Source organism: Myxocyprinus asiaticus, chromosome 21, assembly GCF_019703515.2.
Source record: "Myxocyprinus asiaticus isolate MX2 ecotype Aquarium Trade chromosome 21, UBuf_Myxa_2, whole genome shotgun sequence".
NCBI classification, from domain to species: domain Eukaryota; kingdom Metazoa; phylum Chordata; class Actinopteri; order Cypriniformes; family Catostomidae; genus Myxocyprinus; species Myxocyprinus asiaticus.
In genome coordinates, this window is record NC_059364.1 from 10,611,549 (window position 1) to 10,637,790 (window position 26,242).

General features: G+C 39.4%; 1 protein-coding gene across 1 annotated transcript in view; it reads left to right on the top strand.

Annotated features, from left to right (window-relative positions):
* LOC127412427 (lysosomal cobalamin transport escort protein LMBD1) overlaps nucleotides 1-26,242 on the top strand; it is a 164,693-nt gene that overhangs the window by 20,443 nt on the left and 118,008 nt on the right. The gene's annotated exons all lie outside the window — the stretch shown is intronic.

Below are 26,242 nucleotides of genomic sequence, written 5' to 3' on the forward strand. Positions count from 1 at the left end.
TAAGATGTTACTGTGTTACAGAAGGGGCAAATTATTGGCCTGCATCAAGCAAAGAAAACAACTAAGGAGATTGCTGAAATCACTGGAATTGGGTTAAGAACTGTCCAGCGCATTATTAAAACCCGGAAGGATAGTAGTGAACCATTAGCTTCGCGGAAGAAATGTGGTCGGGAAAAATCTTGAATGATCGTGATCGGAGATCACTAAAACTGTTGAAGTCACATCGTAAAAAATCGACAGTAGAACTCACGGCTATGTTTAATAGTGAAAGGAAGAGCATTTCCACATGTACAATGTGACGAGAACTTACAGGTTTGGGACTAAACAGCTGTGTGGCACAAGTCGGAAAAAGTTACTTCAATTTGCTTGGGAGCATAAAGATTGGACTGTGGAGCAATGGAAAAAGGTAATGTGGTCTGATTAGTCCAGATTTACCCTATTCCAAAGCGATGGGTGCATCAGGGTAAGAAGGGAAGTGCATGAAGCGATGCACCCATCATGCATAGTGCCCACTGTACAAGCCTCTGGAGGTAGTGTTATGATCTGAGGTTGCTTCAGCTGGTCAGGTCAAGGCTCAGCAACATTATGTGACAATAAAATGAAGTCAGCTGACTTGCTGAATGACCAGGTTATGCCAAGATTCATCGGGCTCAAATTGTGAAAGAGTGATTCAGGGAGCGCGAGGAATAATTTTCACTCATGAATTGGCCACTACAGAGTCCTGATCTTAATCCCATTGAAAGTCTTTTGGATGTGCTGCAGAATGGTTTACGGAGTGGTTTGACTTTCCCGTCGTCAATACAAGATCTTGGCCAAAAATTAATGCAACTCTGAACGTAAATAAATGTTGTGACATTGCATAAGGTTGTTGTAACAATGCCACCATGAATGCGCGCCGTAATCAAAATATTAGAGCATGCAGCTTTTTTTTTTTTTTTTTGGCTAGGAAGTGTATTTGGACACTTCCTGGTTTTCAAACCCAGTGGAACATGTTCATATTTATGTGTGGTTAATTCTCTAGTCCTAGGGCACCTGTGTGACTTCATACTTTCACTAAAAATGAACTTGGGATGAGTTGACTATAAGCAATCTCAAAAATGGTAGAGAAAATGTATGTTAGTTTTGAGAAAGGGTCTAGCATCGTTTGTTTGTAGATGCCACTGCTAGAAATGAAATATCTGAGAAGTTAAAGCATCTTTAAATCGCACGACACTGTGAAACGCTGATACTTCACAGCATTAAATATACCTCATCGACACATATGGATGCTTTAATTGAGTCGTCTATTGCCTCCACTTTAAATAATACCTTTTAGGAATGGTGGTAGCTGGGACAAGGTAACATAAAATTGAGTTATGGCACAGTTGCTTGATTATCATTAGAGTTTGTGAACAGATGCTGCATGGAACAGGCCGTCGGTAGTAGAGCAGCACAGCGTCTGTTGAGCAGTGCCAAATGCCCAAGAGACAGACTGTCAGCCAATACAAACCAGCCAATCATAAAGCCTCACTTCCTTTGTCAGAAAACCATCAGAAGATTAACGATGACAAAGCATATAGACGTGCCTCAAATCCCCTGTCCAGCTGTCGAGCCTGTTTTCTCCAAGAACAAAAATTGATTTGTATGTTAAGAGGTCTAGCATCATGAAGAAATAGTCTGAAAATAAAACTTTTTGAGAACTTTTGAGTACATTTTGCCAAAGCACAATGTAAGGAAAATAGATATTTGGTATGATTTAAAGACAACATGAAACGACATTTCCAAGTGCTTGAATAATGAAAGTAGACTGTGATTTTATTATATATTGTGAAGACTTTTCCCATCTAAGCTGCATGTTGCTGAACTCCGGTAAACTGAAGCGCTTTTAATCACCTTTTTTTAACACGTCATATACACTCACTGAGCACTTTATTAGGAACACTTGTACACCTACTGTACTTATTCATGCAATTATCTTATCAGCCAGTCTGTGGCAGCAGTGCAGTTTACATACAGTAAAATCATGCAAATATGGGTCAGGAGCTTCAGCTTCAGGAAAAAATTTGATCACAGTGATTTTGACCTTAGCATGTTTGTTGGTGCCTGACAGGGTGGTTTGAGTATTTCTGTAACTGCTGATAACTGGAATTTTAACGCACAACATTCAAAAACAAAAAACATCCAGTGAGCAGAAGTTCTGCATATGGAAACACCTTGTTGATGAGAGAGGTCAACGGAGAATGGCCAGACTAAGGGTAACCCAGTAACTCAGGGTGCTTTCACACTTGCAGTTTAGTTCGAAACACAGCACGGTTCGCATGAAAAATTGTTAATGTGAAAGCTGTCATGCGGACTGGGGAGCACACTGCGATACCGAACCCGAGACTACCTGTAGGAGGTGGTCTGAGTTCGGTTGCAATGGAACTGTAGCGCGATTCACGTGAATGTGAAAGCAACTTGGACTCGGGTGCGCACTCGTTCAGGAAGTAAAGTAACCTGCGCATGCGTTTTAGCCGATGACATCTATCTATCTATCTATACACCTTATAAATACTATATACAAATACTATTATAGGTTATAAACATTGGGTATAATAGGAGATGACAGTGGCAATAACTTCACCTTGGACACGAGCGTGAGTAAGCGTGCAGTGTAAACAAAGATGCAAATTAATTCCGTGCAATCAGCTGTCTCCTCAAAAAACGCCGTTTGTGAGCAGCAGCAAGCCGTCTTCCCTGGACATCTGATGAGTTACACCATGAAGCGCACATATACGCAGTTGTCGTTCACTCTGCTGTGCATAATGGCACCAAAATAACAAAAAAACTAAAAGTATGATGAGTCGTGTTGTGTTCTTCATGCGTGTTTGTGATGACGTAAGATGAATGCAAATGGACCGGGGTTCGATAGAATCAAGTGAGTGTGAAACCAGACCAATGCTGCGGGAGGCTCCGGGAACAGTCGCACTCGGAATCGGACCGCAGTAAACGTGCCCAGTGTGAAAGCCCCCTCAGATAACCCCTCTGTACATTTGTGGTAAGCTGAATATCATCTCAGAATGCACAACACGTCAAACATTGAGGCAGATGGGGTAAAACAGCAGAAGACCATGTCGGGCACTTTATTAGGACCATAGTGTTCATAATAAAGTGCTAAATGAGTGTATATAATGCAGTTTATTGGTGAAAAGCTGCTCTTATTTTTCTTAGAATAATTTTAATGTCTAACAGCAACATCTCCGCAATTTATTTAATTCTTTTTTTTATTATAAAAGAAAATGTATCTCCTCATAAAAACATGTGGAATATAACAGCAAAATGCATAAACAGCAGCAGGGACATGCATTATCAGTGACACAAGAAAGCTCTGCGACCAAAACAAAATATTTAATTGAAATTGAAATATGAGTTATTCAAATTGACCCGGTTTATTTTCTTAGTAAATGTATCTGGTCTTATTGTACATGATTCATCAGTGCGCATTATCAGTGAGGTGTATATATGAGCTTAATCAGCTATATCAACAACATACATTTAATATTACACCTTAAATCTGCAATGAAATGAATGCACAATGAAGCTTGTCTTTTATATAGAGCGCATAAACGGGCGCAAGCCCTTTCTTTCATGTTGTTTGTTGATATGTTATCTCGAAAAAACTCTCCCGTGTAGTGTGTGTATCAAAATAACTGAAAACAAAACACTACACTGAGTCGTTAGGAGTGCACTTGGCTTGAGTTGTGCACTAAATGCGTATCTCACGTTGTGAATACTCTGTTGCCTTAACAATGCGCTATGTAGCGCAAAATCTAAAAAATGGAAAAGTAATATGTCCCTAGAATGAAGAATCCACAACACAGCTACTTTTATGTAAGTTTATACAGTATATTAACGTCATGTGCTTAACCACAAGTGGCACTCTGCCACCACGGTGAGGCGGTTATCATTGTGATGCAGCAGCCCTAACTATTACTATTACTAATACTTATGGGTATAGAATTGAACAACTAACCCAAAGTATAACATTTTGGGGCACAACCACTCAGAACACCTTGACACCCACATAGAAACTGCCTAACAAGCACTGTTCACATTTTCTTCAGATAATTTCAATATGTAGTTGTTCAGTGTAGCTGCACAGCCTTGGTTAAGTCAGCAGAAAATAGAATTTGATGCAGAGAAAGTATTGCAATTTTATCAGGAAGTCATTTTGATTATGAAAACATTTTGGTTTTGTTCTGTATGATAATGTGCACTGATGAATCATGCACAATGGGACCAGAGACATTTATTAAGAAAATAAGCCGGGTTAATTTTGATAATTCATGTTTTTAATTCAGTTTAAATATTTATTTATTTTTGTCACAGAGCATTCTTGCGTATTCATTGATAATGCATGTCCCTGCTGCTGATTCGCATTTTGCTGTTATATACCTCACGTATTTATGAGGAGAGTGTGTAATTATTTTTACAGTTATATTTAGTGAGGTTAGTGGTGCATAAATTACACACTTCAACTTTAAGACACATTCCACACAGCACACGTTCAGACTCACCTGCGCCCACTCCAGTCTTATGATGTTATTTAATCATCACGATGCTTATGAAGTTCTCCTCATGCTTTATTTCCCATGATGCGTCTCTTCTTTCTTTGCTTTGGGATCCACAGAGGTTCTGGTCATTTCATTTTGTGGCTTTTTTGGAAGATTAGGGGTTGTACCCTGGTAACAATGCTGAAAGGAATATGACATGACACATCTGTTACTGAAACAGTAGAAAAATGGTTATGGGCTAAAATAAGTGTACTTAAAGGCCTGTGTGGAAAGGGGTTTGGAGTAGGTTCGAACACTGCTTGCGTATGTGCTTGCATAATACATATGCGATTTTCAGTCTCAAAGCCTGTTCTTGGGGTTTACTGTGCTTTTTTTATTCCTGATGACAAATGGTTGCCTTTCTTTTTTTTTGCTTCCCTTGTACTCATGGGGATGGACTCGGAGAAAAACAACTGTCTGATCCCAAGAAACGCAAAGCAAGCATGAGGAATAGAAACAAATTTGATTCTTTTGAGAAAGTGTGATGTCAACACCTCTCAAAACCTCCTCCAGGAAAAGTGCCTTTGTTCTCAGAAAAAGATGCTGCATGCTGCTTTTCCACTAGGAACCAATAACACTCGACTATCTGAACTTTGGGTATTTGCATTGAAATCACCTGCTGCAGTGGAATCTAATAGTAATGAATAGATTGTTCTCAATCAATAGATGCAGCCTGATGGCCACTCCGCAGTCGCTCTCACACAGGCTGTTATACTGCGATTAAGGTATGTAGATATTGTTTTCTCCACAGACCGAACTGCAGTGGCTTCAGACAGAATTATCCTGCTCTTTTTTTCCCTCATCTTGGTGGCATTTTTGCTTTGCTGCAGTTCTTGAATTAGTCACATTGATTCCAGGGGAGAGGAGATTTTCCAGCCGCCTGTAGGTGGAGATCAAGATCCATCTATCACAGCAAGGCCGAATCCAATATGTTTGTGGAGACTGCCAGGTCAAACCCTTAAGTCTTCTTTAAAAAGAAGATTCTGAGATCCCTGTCCACCAAGGCCGTGCAAACGGAATAATTACAGCGCTAACTTTGTCCCTGTGCAGTGTGTGGTGGTGATCATTGTACTTAAAGGCATAGTTCACCCAAAAAGGAAAATTCTGTCATTGTTTACTCATCCTTGTGTTGTTCTAAACCTGACTTTATTTCTTCAGTGGAACACAAAAGGAGATGTTAGGCAGAATGTTAGCCTCAGTCACCATACACTGAAAGTGAATGGTGACTGAGATTGGCATTATGTATAACATCTCCTTTTGTGTTCCATGGAAGAGAGAAAGAAAGAAAAGCAGTCAGTTTTAGAACAACATATGGGTGATAATGATGACTGAATTTCCATTTTTGGGGTGAACTATCCCTTTAAAAAGCACAGACTTGTCCACAACAAAGTGAGGGGTTTGTGTTGAAGCTTTTGCTCTGAAGACATTCATTCTTAACTTGGTTGTAATTATTTTATTATGACACGTTCTCTTTGTCAAACATGCTTATCATGCTTGGGTGTTGATGATGTCGGGTGCACAAATGTGTACCATTTGTTTGAGGCATAATTCATATCCCATCGTGAAGCCCCCTCAACATCCACTGACATGCTTGGCAGCCTCTTCAAGAGCTCTTTGCTTGTTATGGCTGCTCAGTTTTAATCAAACTCTGCTGTGCTGTGTCATATGTTAAACTGAAAATTGGTTCATGCTTTGTGTATGACAACGCTTAAGCTATAATCATGTGACAGCACTCAAACCCGAAGCATCTTGGTTCTTTCAGCAAATATGACAATAAACGTCATAAATCCCAAATTAAATACTCTTGATGAGTGCAGTTTTCTTTCATGTATTGAAATATTTCCAATAGAAACAGGAAGTTGTTGCTAGTCAGTGATAGGTAGTTTTAGGGAGAGGTACATTCTCATTGTAGATGTTTCATCAATATTTTTCAGCCTGATCTCATTTAAGTTTGGTGACTTTGGCTACATTTTTGCTAAATGATATTACGCGGTTTCTTACACGTATCGTGACAGTTCCAAAGTGAAATGTCCACTGTGTGATGCAAAAAGCAAAGTTTTAAATCAACAAAACCTACCTGCCTACCCTAAACCTTAAACCTAAACCTAACCAATAGAGTTATAAAAAGCAAATGTGACATGAAAAACGCAATTGCTGAAGCAACCATGTCATTATGTGGTGCTTCGATGACACTTTCAGCTCATGTGTCAACTTACAATCTCTTCAGGACTCGAACTCTGGTTCTTTGCATGTGCAACGTTTGTCAGTTGAGTTACCGTGCAATTTGATTGCATTTAAATGCAGTTGGTTATGTAATGCAAACGTTAAAATGTATCACCTTACAAGTAGTGTACAATAGTAAAAGTGTTAAGTGTAAGTACTTATGAACTGATCTGATGTTTTATGCATGATTTGTGTGAATGGGAATTAAAGTCACTGAGCCTGTGTACATGAACAGTAATATGCTGATTAGTCTCTAAAATCAGCTTATTTAAAAAACCTGGCAAGAACTCTGCATTTACATGATATTTGAAATAATCACATTTTTCTCTACTTTTGACGTCAAACAGTGAAGAGGCTTATGCTCAGCATGTAAACAAATTGGATGAGCCGGTAAGAACACTGTTTACATGGCACGTGAAATCGGCGTAATGGGCAGAAATCTACCCGTGTTGATCGGGTTATTCATTAGCCGTTTATGGCCATTAGGCCGATGAAAGAACACAGTTTATTGCGTTTACTTGACTGCATGCGTTGCTGGTTTATTAAGCATAATTGGCGTTAGAATGTGTATTTAACGCGCTCCTTGTTGTAGCGCCACTAGCCTCTATTTCACCAGAAAACTGCCACGATACGTAGAATGAGCCACGTAAAAATCATTTTGAAAAAATGTACGTACTGTACAGAAATGAGAACAGGTTGGTATTTTTGGTCCATTTTCCCCAAAGAGAAAGGCTGTACAAATATTAAAGGTTAATTCAGAATCAGAATCTCTTTTATTCGCCAGTACGCGGAGGTACAGGAAATTTATCTCGTCACATTTGACATCTCAACATGCAATGATAGATTACAAGTACACAGTTACACTAAATGCAAAGAGATGTACACATTACAACACAATATACACATTACAATCTATCATTACAATTTATAAAATTTTTGAACTACACTAGCATATAGATGGCTTTAGAGCTACAGTAACTGACATGAGGTAAAAGCTCAAATTTTGATTTTATGGGGTCTGTAAGCCTCGAATGACGGGAGGGAAAGTGTGCGTTTCCTCCTATGTATTAACGGAGGCCCCTTAATGTCCAAAACAGCTCTGTTCCTGATCTTTTATTAAGCATAATCTTTTTAGAGTCTCTCTTTAAAGCGTGGCATCATCCCATTTATACAAATGATCCATCTGAGTTGCACTTCAAAGCCATGGAGTTGCCAACCAGGAGTTGCTCAGACCCCTAGAGCAACAGGCAGAAAAACCCTTGAGCCCTCTAAATAAATCATTGGATTTCATTATGGTCTAATACTGTCTCTTTTGCATGTGTTTATGTGTGCGTTTGAAGGCTAAAGGAGGGGTTAAAGTTTTACAGCTCAGTATGAGCATTAATGTGTTTTTTGGCTAGCTCTCTGTTCTTCGTACATGTTTCAGCATGATCGCTAATGGAAAGTGCAAGTTGCTGGTGGCGCCCAACAGCAGCAAACACTAACAGATTATGCATTTATTGGAGTGGGCAGCTGTGCATGGTGCAAGGTCCTTGAGCCTGCTGAGATGAGAGCTCAGGCCAAAGTGTACACAGGAAGGATTCGAATATGGCCTGGCTTTGCCTGCCATTAATGCTCTGCCCAATTTCTGAGAGCCGCATCATGGTGCCTCTGCCTGGTGGCAGGGATTTTGATGATCAGAAGTGGGGATAGTAAACCGCGGATGGATTGCGGCTAAAGCCCCCATCCAAGACATCCCTGGAGATTACCCTTATAGGTTAAGTAATTAAAGGGAAAATATATATTTGTTCAGCTGGCCTGGGGCCAAGTCCTTGGGCAGCTTTCCCATTTAATGTAGTATTCTTTGGAGTGTACAGCCTCTACCTTGAGGTTTGGCCGCAAAATGCTAGGTTAAATGGAAAAACATTTCTAAAAGTCCCCTGATACTTCAGATGTCCCGAGCTTAAGTGCTTCCTATCACCAGTCTGGAGTCTGTTGCAAATCCACAGTTTTGTTTGAAATGTCAAGAGTGTTTAAAAGCTGAAATCTTTTCCTTGATTTTAAAGAAATAGTTCTGTCCTCATTTACTTATGCTCACATGGTTTCAAACCCATATGACTTTCTACAGAACAGAAAAAGAACTATTTTAAAGGATGTTCAGCTTAATGATTTCAGTACAATAGCAGCTGATAATGACTCACTTTAAAGCTTAAAAATACAGTCAAAAGTGTCCATGCTACTTGTGCATCATATTCTTTCACATTCCCATATACTTTGTACGATGAACAGGCCGGAATGTAAGTCATTATTCAGTTTCAAATAAAAAATAATTGCTCGACTCCTGTAAACAGAGCACAAATCAAATATGATGACACGTTCGGGTTATTTTTTTAAGCTTTAAAGTGAGTCACCATTAACTGCTATTGTATTGAAATCAATGAACAGAACATCCTTCAGAATATCTCCTTTTGTTTGCCACATAGGAAAGAAAGTCATAGGGGTTTGGAATGACATGATGATGGATAAATAATGACATAATTTTCACATTTGGGAGAAATATTCCTTTAAATGCTTCCTATCACCAGTCTGGAGTCTGTTACCAATCCTCGGTTTTGGGTCCTGTCCCAAATGGCACCCTAAGCCCTTGCAGTCTTCCTCTGAGTCCAGACTTTGGTGACGGAAGCGAGTGCAGACCGATGGGGTGCTAGTCAGCAAGTACATGATGGTGCATGAGTGATAAAAATGTGTGTTTGAGACAAACTTCAATTAGATGACACTTTTTCTTATACAGGTGCATCTCAATAAATTAGAATGTCATGGAAAAGTTCATTTATTTCAGTAATTCAACTCAAATTGTGAAACACGTGTATTAAATAAATTAAATGCACACAGACTGAAGTAGTTTAAGTCTTTGGTTCTTTTAATTGTGATGATTTTGGCTCACATTTAACAAAAACCCACGAATTCACTATCTCAAAAAATTTGAATACATCATAAGACCAATAAAAAAAACATTTTTAGTGAATTGTTGACCTTCTGGAAAGTATGTTCATTTACTGTATATGTACTCAATACTTGGTAGGGGCTCCTTTTGCTTTAATTACTGCCTCAATTCGGCGTGGCATGGAGGTGATCAGTTTGTGGCACTGCTGAGGTGGTATGGAAGCCCAGGTTTCTTTGACAGTGGCCTTCAGCTCATCTGCATTTTTTGGTCTCTTGTTTCTCATTTTCCTCCTGACAATACCCCATAGATTCTCTATGGGGTTCAGGTCTGGTGAGTTTGCTGGCCAGTCAAGCACACCAACACCATGGTCATTTAACCAACTTTTGGTGCTTTTGGCAGTGTGGGCAGGTGCCAAATCCTGCTGGAAAATGAAATCAGCATCTTTAAAAAGCTGGTCAGCAGAAGGAAGCATGAAGTGCTCCAACATTTCTTGGTAAATGGGTGCAGTGACTTTGGTTTTCAAAAAACACAATGGACCAACACCAGCAGATGACATTGCACCCCAAATCATCACAGACTGTGGAAACTTAACACTGGACTTCAAGCAACTTGGGCTATGAGCTTCTCCACCCTTCCTCCAGACTCTAGGACCTTGGTTTCCAAATGAAATACAAAACTTGCTCTCATCTGAAAAGAGGACTTTGGACCACTGGGCAACAGTCCAGTTCTTCTTCTCCTTAGCCCAGGTAAGATGCCTCTGACATTGTCTGTGGTTCAGGAGTGGCTTAACAAGAGGAATACAACAACTGTAGCCAAATTCCTTGACACGTCTGTGTGTGGTGGCTCTTGATGCCTTGACCCCAGCCTCAGTCCATTCCTTGTGAAGTTCACTCAAATTCTTGAATCGATTTTTCTTGACAATCCTCATAAGGCTGCGGTTCTCTCGGTTGGTTGTGCATCTTTTTCTTCCACACTTTTTCCTTCCACTCAACTTTCTGTTAACATGCTTGGATACAGCACTCTGTGAACAGCCAGCTTCTTTGGCAATGAATGTTTGTGGCTTACCCTCCTTGTGAAGGGTGTCAATGATTGTATTCTGGACAACTGTCAGATCAGCAGTCTTCCCCATGATTGTGTAGCCTAGTGAACCAAACTGAGAGACCATTTTGAAGGCTCAGGAAACTTTGCAGGTGTTTTGAGTTGATTAGCTGATTGGCATGTCACCATATTCTAATTTTTTGAGATAGTGAATTGGTGGGTTTTTGTTAAATGTGAGCCAAAATCATCACAATTAAAAGAACCAAAGACTTAAACTACTTCAGACTGTGTGCATTTAATTTATTTAATACACAAGTTTCACAATTTGAGTTGAATTACTGAAATAAATTAACTTTTCCACGACATTCTAATTTATTGAGATGCACCTGTACATTATGTTCTACATATAAAATTATTATTTTAAAAGATAAGGCATTGATAAAAAGAGTAAAGGAACACACTTTAACTCTTGAATATTTGTTTTTATTAAATAATTCCAAGTAACACACTGACAATAAAGCATTAGACAGTTGAAACAAGAATCTCTGAAAAACAAAACAAAACTTTTAAAATATTTAGAAAACAAATAAACATTACTCAGACACCTGGATGGTTGCATGCAGGTGCTTAAATCTGTCAAATTTATAGAAAGGAGAACATACGTCTCACACACCACCATAGATCACAAAAATAATTATATTTATATACACAGCCACACTTCTGCAGGTAAATACAGTATATTGCAGGTAGACAGAGTTGCTATATCATTAAATATAAGCAATCTTACATGCTACAGCTATGTACAGGAACATCTTCCCTCGTGTTTTAATATTTAAGAGATTCACAATAATATTAAAATCCTTTTTAAAACAACAATAACAAAGGTTTAGTGTTAGATTACTTACTTTTAAGAAGTTTACTTACTGTCATGATCCTGCCTCTTCTGTCTTTTTTTATTTCTGTTTTGGCAGGTTTGTGACAGTTTCCTCCGCCCATCTCTCAGGCTGTCCCATGTACTGTCTCAGGCTTTCCCTCTCTCCCTCGTGTTTCTCACAGGTGCTGCTCAGCAGCACAAATTTGCATTGCCCGTGATTATTGGCAGCACCTGTATCCAATCTTCCTTTCCCCTATATAGTCTCTCTATTCTCCTATATAGTCTTCCCTGCCATATCATTGTATTTTGTCTCCAGTCCAGTCAAGTTGTTCCTGTCTGTTTCCAGTTTTTCCCTGTCAGTTCGTTTTCAGTCTTATTTTTGTCTTGCTGTTTATTTTCTCCTTTTTTTGAGTTTTTGTTTGTATTTGCTTGTGTTTTTTCAATTAAAACCTGTTCATTGCCATCCTGCATCTTGGGTCCTTCCTCAAAAACGTGACGGAACGATATGGCCAACTTTGGACTCAGCTGAGGTATAATGGGCGTTTTATTGAACCCAGCTCCTGCCCTTGAGGAATTGGTCTCTCAGAGCCTCATCCGGTTGCCCAATCTTCTGGTCTGCTGTCAGCATCTACATTTTTGCTGAGGAGTTGGCTGGAACGGCCTCCAAGCGGGATGTTGATGAGACCATCCCCGAGCTCATTTTTGTGACAAGACTGGACAAGCCCATCATCCAGAGGAGCTGAGGTCAATTTTTCCCTTGTCGCTGCCAGCACTCATGGCCATGGAGGCTGTTCCCCTGTCGTTGCCAGTGTTCACGACCATGGAGGTCATTCCCTTGTCACTGCCAGTGTTCCCGGCCATAGAGGCCGTTCCTCAGTTGCTGCCAGTGCTCCCAGCCATGAAGGCCATTCCCCAGTCGCTGCCAGCGCTCCCTGCCAAGGTGCCCGTTCCCCACTCTGTCCTCACTCCCATCCTGAAGCCACCTGTACTTGCTTCTGTCCTAGAAACACCTGATCCTGTTCATTCCCTTAAGCTGTCTTCTGGATCAATCACACCTAGTCAAACTGACATACCTAGTAAAGTTGCTATATCAAGTCTAGTCACCACATCAAGTCAAGTTGCTACACCTAGCCAAGTGTCCAAGCCAAGTCAAGCCACCCAGCCTTGTCAAGCAGCCAAGTCTAATCAAGCCACCATGTCAATTCAAGCCTTCAAATGAGGTCAAGCTATCAAGCCAAGTCAAACCGTCAAGTGAAGTCAAGCAGCCAAGTCAAATCAAACCACCACACCAAGTCAAGTTGTCAAACCAAGCCAAACCATCACAACAAATCAAGCCACCAAACCAAGTCAAACCATCAAGCAGCCAAGTTAAATCAAACTGCCATGCCAAGTCAAACTGTCAAACCAAGCCAAACCATCACGACAAATCAAGCCACCACACCAAGTCAAACTAACACGTCAAGTCAAGTTGTGCCGTCAAGTCGTCACTTCAAGTCAAGTTGTCACTGCCATGACAAGTCAAGTCATCTCACCTGACTAGTCAAGATGTCCTGACTAGTCAAGCTGTCATGCCAAGTCAAGCTGTCAAGTCAAGCCAAGCCTTCACGGCAAGTCAAACTGACACGCTTAGCCAAGCTGCAATGTCAAGTCAAGTTGTCACTGCCATGCCAAGTCAAGTCATCTCACCTAGTCAAGCTGTAAAGCCAAGCCATCACTCCAAGCCAAACCAACATGCTTAGCCAAGTTGCAATGTCAAGTCAAGTCATCCTGTCAAGTCAAGTCACCATGTCAAGCCAAGCCACTGCATCTAGTCAAGCCACCTGGTCGAGTCAAGTCCTCTCGACTAGTCAAGCAGCCAAGCCAAGTCCGGCAGCCAAGCCTAGTCCAGCTGCCAAACCCTGCCGAGCTGCTATATCCTGGTCCATCCTGCTGGCACTAAACTGGTCCATCCCGTTGGCGCCACCCTGGTCCAACCCGCCAGCTCCTCCCTGGTCCATCTCGCCAGCGCTATTCTGGTCTGTCCCATTGGTGCCACCCTGGTCCAACCTGCCGGCTCCTCCCTGGTCCATCTCGCCGGCACTATCCTGGTCCATCCCGTTGGCGCCACCCTGGTCCAACCCGCCGGCTTCTCCCTGGTCCATCTCGCTGGCGCTATCCTGGTCTGTCCTGCCGTTGTCTCCCTGGTCCGTCCCACTGACACTATCCTGGTCTGTTCCGTTGGCGTCACCCTGGTCCATTCTGCCAGCACTACCCTGGTCCGTCCTGCCGGTTCTGCCCTGGACCTTATACCCTGTCTGTTTTGTTTGAACTCGCCCACCCTCCCTTTCCGTTGTCTGGTATTTTGTCTAGTTTTGTTCTGTCTTGATTGTGGGACGCCTGGGAGTCATCCCTCAGGAGGGGGGTACTGTCATGATCCTGCCTCTTCGATCTTGTTTTATTCCTGTTTTGGCGGGATTGTGACAGTTTCATCCACCCATCCCTCAGGCTGTCCCATGTGCTGTGTTTCCCTCTCTCCCTCATGTTTCTCACAGGTGCTGCTCAGCAGCACAATCAGCATTGCATTGGCGGCGCTGATTCGCGCTGCCCGTGATTATTTTCATCGCCTGTATCCAATCTTCCTTTCCCCTATACATTCTGTCCTTTGTCTCGTCTTCCCTGCCATATCATTGTACTTTGTCTCCAGTCCAGCCAAGTTGTCCCTGTCTGTTTCCAGTATTCCCCTGTCGGTTTGTTTTCAATCCTATTTTTGTCAAGCTGTTTATTTTCTCCCTCGTGAGAGTTTTTTTTTTATTTTATTTGCTTGTGTTTTTTTCAATTAAAACCCCCTCATTGCCATCCTGCATCTTGGGTCCTTCCTCAAAAATGTGACAAAAACTTCCTCAAGAAAAAATATCCAGTAAAAACAGAATAATTCCATATCTCTGGACCGCTTAATAAAACAAAGTGTTGAACCAGTTACACACATCAGACAGACTAAGGAGTGATACTATATATACAAAATAAGCAAGTTATCCGTCATTGACAACCAGTAAAAAACTATTATTGTCTGCCTTGTCTGCCATGCTTTTTCCTACAGCAAGGAAACTCCATTCCGCTGTGATTGGTCAAAAGGATCAGCTGCAGGGTCTGTTGGGTACTAGTCCGCTGTGGAGCTCACACTGATGCAGGCCCAGCCGAAGGGCGCATTGAGGCCGTGAAATATCAAGAGTGTTTAAAGGCTGAAAGTGTTTTCTGAATTTTTACTCAAAAGTTTTGCCACTTTCATACAAGGATACAAGAAGTGGTTTCTGTTTGAAAGATAATCAGATCCAACTGTCGAGGAGCCACTGAGGTGTCCACCTCTGTGCACATTTAAATCTACATCTCAGAGAAAATCAGACTAGCTGTTCAGCCCTCTCTATTGGCTCTTTTCACATCTTCTCAAATAAGTGAAAGGCAGAGTCAGTCAGGTATGTCCTTGTGCAAAGCTCCAGGACTTAAAATGAGTATGAAAGATAAAAGTGAGGCAATTTCCTAAATAGTGGATGTGCCTCACATCAGGATGACAGCAATTCATCTGCCATCACAAAATTAGTTCTGCAGCCAAAGATAAAGCTCTGCTGTTGAAAATGGAGCCAAAATAATAGGTTTGTTCGCAGGGTTGTGCAATGAAGATGGTTGCAGCACTTGTGGATTGTATCTTAAAGGAATAGTACATGCAAAAATGAAAATAACTCATAATTTCTTATATCGTTCCAAACTTATGATTTTCTTTCTTCTGTGAAACACAGACTTAGGTGTTTGACAGATTGTCCCAGGGTGCTTTTTGCATTCAGTGAAAGTGAATGAGGACTTGGTCTGTCAAGCTCTAAAGGTGACAAAAATAAATAAATAAAAATACCATAATAGTTTGACATCTTGTTTTGTGTTCCACGGAAGAAAGTAAGTCATACGTATTTGTTAAGGAAAGGCTGACAAAATTTTCATTTTTGGGTGAACTGTTCCTTTAAAAATGTCATAAAGGAAAGTAGTTCCACAAACATAGATTTTTTTCTTGTTTCAAATGTACCATCCTATCAGTGACTGGATCAAGCTAATAAGTGTATTCTCATTGTTTATGTCGTAATGACAGATAACCAGTGGCGATTTCTCAGGGCCAGCAAAGCCTTCTCTGCTGGCGTAACATGCCTATTAAATAAATATTTTTTCATCCTTTCATTCTCATTGACCTTTATGCCTATGTATGTTCAATCACTTTCCACTCCTAATTCATCTACAGACAAATAGCAAAAACCAAAAAGTTTATCCAATCAGAATTTATTCCTCGATGCTTACAAGCAAAGTGTGACAACTGTTTCACAAATCGCATGCCCGAAGCCATGCTCCTTAGCTGAAGCAGTGTGTGAGTCTGAGCTCCACCCCGTCAGACCTTCAGAATTTCCACAGAATCCCTCTACACTGCAGTGACTAGGCATCTAAAGTCAGGTTGTCAGATTCATCAGCCAATCAGATTGATTTATTTGTTCTTGGTGGGTGTGGTCTTTAGGATATGTCCCAGTCCAGGCCTTCTAGCTGGCCTTGAGTGATGCAATCACGCTTTAAGAGATTGCGTAATTTAAAAGCGAAGAGCGCAAGATCTTGCGGACGAGTCGGCTGTCACTGCCACATCACCAATGAGAAAGAGATCCTTATGGATTTAAAAACCTGAGATGCTCTGCATGATTGTGCGATTGATAGGAAAGGAGGACTGATTTTCACTTCAAGCAAATTAGTATGTGCTTTTTGCATTGTTATAGCAACATCAGGAGTTTTCTAACTGTAAATTAGGCTGCTTGAGCATTCAGTGACAGATCAAGTTTTGAAAAGTAACCATGTATCCTGACGAAACAAAATGTATTGCAAGCAAAATTTAAATCACAAATATTATAAGAGAGTTTTTTCTTGGTATTAGACCTCCTTGGTTCTGGCTTTCGTGCATGTACATAGTTTTTAAAATGTCAGTTGATATTATTAGTTGGGTGTGACGTAATTTATGATTTATGACGGTGTCTTATTCATTGTGAAGCTGTGTTTTCTTAATGGCATGAATCGCACTGAAGGCCTAGACTTAAAATGCATGGACCACGGCTGCGTATAACACCTCCCAAATTGCAACACATAGAAGTTTCTTTAATAGGAGGTGCTTAATTTAAAGGGAATGTTTGGCAAATTCTCCATAATGCAGCATTTGAAAGCATATTTAAGGCATGGGTCATGAAGGGAATAAACTGTGAAATCAATTCAGGAAACTGTTTGGAGTGCCAGTCTTGAGGGTCCGTGCCTTATTTTGCAAAGTGTTGCATGAAGATGATCTTGCCTCCCCTTTTTGCTATTTTCACATTAGTTCACCATTCATGTCTTGTATTACACCACCTCTTCAAAAAATGAAGGCAGTTTCCCCTTCTGTATAAATGGACACAGAGTCCCATTGAGTCTCCATACTCCATCAAGGGAACAGTGCTTTCTTTTCAATCAGATATCAGCCATGCTCAGCTGCAAAAGTGGAACAGGGATGCAGTTTAAATGCTGCCATTTCATTCTTTGTTACTTACTTTCAAGCATTTATGTTGCAAATAGAAAAACTATTACAGAGTGTCCAGTGTTGTGTTGTGTAACTGTGAAGAGTTCATGTGAAGTCATTTTCATGCTAGCATTTGTGAATAAAGAGTAGTAGGCCTATATCTGAAGGGCTCTACTCACTTATTCAAGTATAAAGTGTCTTGCTCAAGGGCAATAGGGTGAGAGAAAGATCTCAGTATCTCTCCAGTTCATTAATGGTCTGTGTTAGCAGCACGGCTCTGTAGCCATTAGGTTACCACACAACCAAAACACTTTGACAATGTATGGCATAATGATAAGCAGAACACTTCGTAAGAAATAGTATGACAGTTCACTCACAGAAGTTACAACTTTTATTTATGTTGAGACCAACCAATCACAAGCATAATTTCCCATTTATACAATATAGGTAGTAATTAGGGCTGGGTAAAAATATGGATTTTTCCTTCATTTGAACGATCTCAATATCAATTTTTGATCCCAAGATCGATCTTTCACTCTGTGTGGCAATCCTCTATAATGCAAGAAAATAACTTGCATGTGCAACCAAATCTCATGCTATGCGCCTAAAAATGTCTGTGATTAACCACTGACTAGTAAATGTTCAGATTTCACTCATAAGTGATGGAATAGCTTAGTGGAGAATTTATTAGCACAGAGGTTCTTTCACTGTGTTGAGAGTAAAAGTTGGTTTAACTCATTCTTTGTGTCCAAAGACGAGATCCACGGATCTATATGTCATAGAATAATGTGTCTTTTAATACCCTTTCTGTTTTTTTGTCTTTTTATAGTCAGTTGTTGATAGAAAAAAGAAAAGAAAAAAGAAACATTTAATTCTAATCACACATGGATGCGCTAAATAAAATATGTACATCTTTTGTCGTTATATGCGCTTACTGGCTGATGCCACTAGTCTTAAAAGAGACTGTACCAATTAAGCATGTGTTCTACATATCAATGTAAATACTTGTAAATAATACAAATTATTCAAGTAAACAATAAAAATGTAACAAATATATATGCAAAATAAAATGTGCAATTTCAAGACATTAATTGATGACTGAATATGAATATTTTTCATATAACTACACATTTCGTTATAAAATAGAGTAGACAGAAAATAATTACATAAAAAAATGTGTAGCCTATTAAGAAAACCTTTATTGTTAATTACTCTACTGGATAATGTAGCAACAAAATTAACAGCAATTCCAGTGAAAATCTCCACTGAACATTAAGCCAGTTCTATTGGCACATTTCTTCACATTGTATATGGACCTAAAATGTGAAATGGATTCTTTAGCGGATCTCTTTTGTTTTCACTTTAGTTGTAATAGGATATCACATTACTCAATTTGTAATATAATATTGCTGTTGTTATTATTGTTATTATTTATAATAATAATACAGTTATATTATACAGTAATAACATTGTTTTGGATAAAAGTGTGCTAAATGAATAAATATAAATGTATGAAAATGTTTTTGAGTAGTAATTTTAGTATTTACTACACTGTTTTATACAACAGTTCAATGAACAAGTAAATAAAAAAAATAACAAAATACGCAGTTGTGCATGGAACTACTTTCTTTCGCGAGGGATCTGCCGTTGCTAGTTCAAAAGATGTGCTCAAGCCTCCATTGCTTATTATAAAATGTCACTTTAGAACTAGTAATCATGGCTTGGGCTGTTTCTAACAAGTTATTGGAGAAAAAGGATGTGTGTGTATGTGTGTGTGTGTGTGTGTGTGTGTGTGTGTGTGTGTGTGTGTGCGTGTGCGTGTGTGTGCGTGTGCGTGTTTGTGTTAGAGAGAGAGAGAGAGAGAGAGAAATTTGCCTCTGTCACGAGTCGACTCTCAAGCAGAGATCTCTGTGGAAAAATAGCCATCTGAGCAGGGGTATTCCTCCCTATTTCATGGTAGCTGGTGTGCAAGAGTCATTCACTATAGAAACAGTTCTCTCCACCACTATGTTGAATGTTTACATGTTCTCCAATATGGAAACTCCAGTAAGAGGTAAGCGCCTTGAGTTTGTATGATTTATCAGTCTGTTGTGTCTCTCAACTGTGAAAAGTCTTAATGCTGAATCTGTAGTGTAGTAGTAATCCAAGCGATCATGGAGTGAGAGACAATGGCAATGTCTTCAAATAAACCACTCTCTGACAATGACTGATGCTGTCTCCATGCACGTCTACTCAACTGATTCATAAGACAAAAAAATGGTCAAATACATCCTATTTTCTCTGTATAAAAATAGATGTCCGAGTGTATTTCGCGGTAGCCGGTGCGCAAGAGTGATTCACTGTAGAGATTGTTCTCTCCTCTGCCATGGTAATTAGATCTACTCACAACACGAAAACTCAGTGTAACAGGGTTCAATGGAAAGGAGGAGGCAGGAACTAGACGAAGCATCAAAGTAATGTTTTTAATAAACTTAAACACAAAGACACACAAACGTTAATGCATACAGGGCAGCTGCCTGTAGCTCTCTCTCTGCCGAACTGCCGCATTTCATTGCACCTATCCCTCTCCTCGGCTGATTAGCCCGATTGGAGGCTGGGCGTGCATAGTCATGGCCCAGCCCTGCCCTCCTCCTTGTCACACTCCGGTATTAGCTTAAGCGCCTTGAGTTTTTTTTTTATTTTTCCGTCTGTTGTGTATCTTAGCTGTGATAAGCCTTAATGCTGATGCTGTTAGTTTAACAGTATTTCCCAGCTGTGATGTTGTTGTAGTAATCCGAGCGATCATAGAGTGAGAGACAATGCTGATAACTTCAAAGAACCGCTCACTGACTGACATGTGCTGACTCAGTGCACGGAAAACTTTACTGGCTCATAACACATAAACATTTTCTTTTGTTACCACCTGCTGGCTAAAATCTTTAATGTCAGGGAAAAATGAGAAGACACACATCTAGCTGCTTTTACACATATGCTGCCCTTACACTTTGGTTTAGAGCTACAAACACAAGCAGAGTGATACAAACAGTGATGTGTCCAAGTTCTGATGGTGTCAGACATCAGTACTCATGGAACGTCTCTCATCCAATAAGATTCGGGTAATGAAACTAACTGTGTGTATATTGTATACTGTTGTATAGACTGTACACTATATGGCCAAAAGTATGTGGATACCCCCTTAATTGACAAGTTTGGTTACTCCATTAGTTCCAGTAGGATTTCCAACTTTTTTATTTCAGCATGACAATACACCTGTGCACAAAGTGAGGCCCATTAAGAAATGGTTTACTGCGTCTGGTTTGAAAGAACTTAACTGGCCTGCACAAAGCCCAGACCTGAACCCCACTGGACATCTTAGGGTTAAATTGGAACGCCAGCTGTAAACCAGGCCCCATCGCCCAACATCAGTGCCTGACCTCACTGATGCTATTGTGTCTGAATGGGAGCAAATTCCTACAGCCATGTTACTGCATAAAGTATAGTGGAAAGCCTTCCTAGAAGAGTGTAAGCTATTTTTGCAGCAAAGGGGGAATTGATGCCTGTGGTTTTGAAATTAAATGTTTATCCAGCACATATTGTGTCCATAAACTTTTGACCACATATTGTATATACTGTAGTAAGTCATGAAGGACACATCATGTTTGCTGAAGGATTCACATTCTGTCATTTTTTTTTTTTGCATTAGTTTGATATGTGCTCTGCCACAGTCTCTTATTTGAGAGATCGCTAAATGTGAGTCTCTCTCAATCCAGCACTGTATTACTATCAGCAGACCTGCCAACCTCAAGTTGTCAAAGTAATGTTAAGTTATATGGACCGTGTGTCGCAGATTGTGTCACAGATTTTTAAATGTGACTTTTTATAGTACCGTATTCATAATTATTATTGCAGCCAAACCCATCACCATAATGAGAGGAGCAGATCATGGCAGGATGAAAAAAAAGCGAGTGCATGTGCCGCATAAATAACAGGGCTCCAGACTAAAAAAAATGACTTAGGAGCCATTGGCTCCTAAAGTGAAACATTAAGGAGCCAAATGGCTGTTTATAGTAGCCAAATCACAGATTTTCTCGATTTAGATTGCTGTTCAGAAACAAGAAATAAAGCCAAAGTAAAGGAAGTCAGCTAATAACCCATTCATCGAAGGTTTAATAAACAGTATATAGTTGAGAAGATAAGTTTGCATTCGCTTTGGTCAAGTCAAGTCAACCTTTATTTATAGAGCACATTTTAAAACAACAGAAGTTGACTCAAAGTGCTTTACAGATCAAACAAACAAAATGACAGAGTGATATAAAAACAGATTAATTTAAAGTTAAATATATAACATAATAAAATAAAAACTTTTAAATACAGCATCATGTATTTATCAATTTCAAACTATTCAATTATCTATTCAAAAGCTACAGAATAAAAATATGTTTTTAAAGAAGATTTAAAAATGGCTAATGATGAAGCTGACCTTACATGGAAAGGGAGAATATTCCATAGATTAGGACCTATCACAGAAAAGGCACGGCCACCCCTTAGATCAATAGCGGCAAAGAGGAACCCTCAATAGAAGCTGATCAGAAGACCTGAGCGCTCTGGTGGGGGGAGTAAGGGTGTAGAAGGTCACTGATATATTGGGGCGCGAGACTATATAGTGCCTTGTAGACATAAATCAGAATTTTAAAATCGACCCTGAATTTCACAGGAAGCCAGTGTAGAGATGCTAAAACCGGTGAAATATGATCCCTCTTTCGTGACCCTGTTAAAAGCCTATCTGCTGCGTTTTGAACTAGCTTTAGGTGGGATAATGGAGTTTGGTGCAGACCAATGTATAATGAGTTACAATAGCCTAACCTTGATGTGACAAGTGAGTGGATCACAATTTCCTAGTCTTTATGGGGAAAGAAAATGTTTTATTTTAGTGATAGATCTCAAGTGGAAAAAGCTACCCTTGACAACAGCACTGATCTGCTGATTGAAAAGTACCAACTAGTCTAAAATCACTCCAAGACTCCTCACATGATCTTATACATGATTTTGTCTCATAAATGTAAATATATGTAAATATAAACTATATATTTTTTATTTAGTACTGCTCTTCAGAATCTATATTACAGATATTTACATAAAGTATAGTATGCATATATTGTCTTCTCCTCTCAATGAATGTTTGCACCTTGTATAATAGTTGTGCACAAGTCCCTCAATTGTCCTAAGTGTCAAAAGCTTGATTATTTAATTGTGTGTGTGTGTGTGTGTGTATATATATATATATATACACACATACAGTTGTGCTCAAAAGTTTGCATACCCTGGCAGAAATTGTGAAATTTTGGCATTGATTTTGAAAATATGACTGATCATGCAAAAAAACTGTCTTTTATTTAAGGATAGTGATCATATGAAGCCATTTATTATCACATAGTTGTTTGGCTCCTTTTTAAATCATAATGATAACAGAAATCACCCAGATCGCCCTGATCAAAAGTTTACATACCCTTGAATGTTTGGCCTTGTTACAGACACACAAGGTGACACACACAGGTTTAAATGGCAATTAAAGGTTAATTTCCCACACCTGTGGCTATTTAAATTGCAATTGGTGCCTGTGTATAAATAGTCAATGAGTTTGTTAGCTCTCACGTGGATGCACTGAGCAGGCTAGATACTGAGCCATGGGGAGCAGAAAAGAACTGTCAAAAGACCTGCGTAATAAGGTAATGGAACTTTATTAAGATGGAAAAGGATATAAAAAGATATCCAAAGCCTTGAAAATGCCAGTCAGTACTGTTCAATCACTTATTAAGAAGTGGAAAATTTTGGGATCTCTTGGGACCAAGCCAAGGTCAGGTAGAACAAGAAAGATTTCAGCCACAACTGCCAGAAGAATTTTTCGGGATACAAAGAGAAACCCACAGGTAACCTCAGGAGAAATATAGGCTGCTGTGGAAAAAGAAGGTGTGGTTGTTTCAAGGAGCACAATACGACGATACCTGAACAAAAATGAGCTGCATGGTTGAGTTGCCAGAAAGAAGCCTTCACTGCGCCAATGCCACAAAAAGCCTGGTTACAATATGCCTGACAACACCTTGACACACCTCACAGCTTCTGGCACACATTAATTTGGAGTGACGAGACCAAAATAGAGCTTTATGGTCACAACCATAAGCGCTATGTTTGGAGAGGGGTCAACAAGGCCTATAGTGAAAAGAATACCATCCCCACTGTGAAGCATGTTGGTGGCTCACTGATGTTTTGGGGGTGTGTGAGCTTAGGGAATCTTGTGAAAATTGATGGCAAGATGAATGCAGCATGTTATCAAAAAATACGGGCAGACAATTTGCATTCTTCTGCAAGAAAGCTGAGCATGGGACGCTCTTGGACTTTCCAGCACAACAATGACCTTAAGCACAAGGGCAAGTTGACCCTCCCATGGTTACAGCAGAAAAAGGTGAAGGTTCTGGAGTGGCCATCACAGTCTCCTGACCTTAATATCATCGAGCCACTCTGGGGAGATCTCAAACGTGCGGTTCATGCAAGATGACCAAAGACTTTGCATGACCTGGAGGCATTTTTCCAATATGAATGGGCAGCTATTCCACCTGCAAGAATTTGGGGCCTCATAGACAACTATTACAAAAGACTGCACGCTGTCATTGATGCTAAATGGGGCAATACACAGTATTATGAACTAAGGGTATGCAGACTTGTGAACAGGGGTCATTTCATTTTTTTCTTTATATATATATATATACACACTACCGGTCAAAAGTTTTGAAACACTTACTTATTCTTTATTATTTATTTTTTTTCACATTTTAGAATAATAGTAAAGTCATTAAAACTATGGAATAACATAAATGGAACTATGGGAATTATGTTGTGACTAAACAAAATCCAAAATAAATCAAAACTGTGTTATATTTTAGCATCTTCAAAGTAGTCACCCTTTGCCTAGTATTCAGAAATGTACTCTTGACATTTTCTCAACCAACTTCTTGAGGTATTACCCTGGGATGCTTTTTAAACAGTATTGAAGGAGTTGCTTTTCTTTATTATTTGGTCCAAGTCATCAATTTCAAAAACTTTTTTTAAAATAAAATTTTAGAGTTATAATGAAATAAATTAATATGGTGGCACAATTATATTTTTGTCTATGAAACTAATTTCAAACATTTAAGCATATGCCTTCAGATCAAAAGATTTTTAAGATCATGGGAAACATTTCAGTCAAGCGTTTCAAAACTTTTGACCGGTAGTGTGTGTGTGTGTGTGTGTGTGTGTGTGTGTGTGTGTGTGTGTGTATATGTATGTCTGTATGTATATATATATATATATATATATATATATATATATATATATATATATATATATATATATATATATATACACACACACACACACACACACTGGTGGCCAAAATTTATGAAGGAAAAATGTTCAGATTTTGCTGTTTCAGAAGGAAATTGGTACTTTAATTCGCCAAAGTGGCATTCAGCTGATCACAAAGTACAGTCAGGATGTTACTGATGTAAAATACAGCACCATCTGTAAAAAATAATTTTTGATCAAATCTAGACAGGCCCCATTTCCAGCAGCCATCACTCCAATACCTTATCCTTGAGTAAACATGCTAAATTGCTAATTTGGTACTAGAAAATCACTTGCAATTATACCAAACACGGTTGAAAGCTATTTGGTTTGTTAAATGAAGATTAACATTGTCTTTGTGTTTGTTTTTGAGTTGCCACAGTATGCAATAGACTGACATGTCTTAAGGTCAATATTATGGCAAAAAAAAAAAAAAAAAAAGAAGAAAAAAAAAAGAAACAGCTTTCTCTAGAAACTCGTCAGTCAATCACTGTTTTGAGGAATGAAGGCTATACAATGCTTGAAATTGCCAAAAATCTGAAGATTTCATACAAAGGTGTACACTACAGTCTTCAAAGACAAAGGACAACTGTCACTAACAAGGACAGAAAGAGATGTGAAAGGCCAGATGTACAAATAAAAAAGAGGATAAGTACATCAGAGTCTCTAGTTTGAGAAATAGATGCCTCACATGTCCTCAGCTGACAGCTTCACTGAATTCTACCCGTTCAACACCAGTTTAATTTACAACAGTAAAGAGAAGACTCAGGGGTTCAGGCCTTATGGGAAGAATTGCAAAGAAAAAGCCACTTTTGAAACAGAAAATCAAAAAGAAAAGGTTAGAGTGGGCAAAGAAACAGACATTGGACAACAGATAATTGGAAAAGAGTGTTATAGATCTTAACCCCATTGAGCTTTTGTGGGATCAGCTGGACTGTAAGGTGCGTGAGATGTGCCCGACAAGACATCTATGGCAAGTGCTACAGGAAGTGTGGGGTGAAATGTCACCTGAATATCTGGACAATCTGACAGCTAGAATGCCAAGGATCTGCAAAGCTGTCATTGCTGCATGTGGAGGATTTTTTGATGAGAACCCTTTGAAGTAGTTTAAGAAGTTCTGAACATTTATTTCAAATTGTAATAATCATTTTTCACATTATTAATGTCCTAACTATACATTGTGATCAGTTGAATGCCACTTTGATGAATAAAAGTACCAGTTTCTTTCCATAAGAGCAAAATCTGTACATAATTCCAAACTTTTGGCCGCCAGTGTATATACACTACAAAAGTTTCAGAAGTCTGTATATATAATTATAATTGTTTTAAAATATTGCCTTTGTCCTTCTTTACTGTTACCGGATGGCCCCAGACACAGAGACTACAAGAGTGCAAATTGAATGAAATCCCAGATGCAGTTTATTGTGTTACTCCAATCCCAATCAATAATTACCAGAAGAAAAAAAGTGGTACACACAATACAGGACTTTTAGTTATAAAGAAGTCTGAAATACACAAGGGTCTCTTATTTTTAAATGTCTGCTCTCCCAGTTGTGAGCGCACTGATGGCTGATTTGTTGAGAAAGTGAGTCTGATTCAAACTGCTAACCTGAGCTCCTGAGTTCAAACCCTCAGTTCTTTTCGGGTGATTCATGAAAAAGATCACATCAAAAGAGTCATTTATTCACAACTCTCTCACGCTGGGTTTGTTGTTA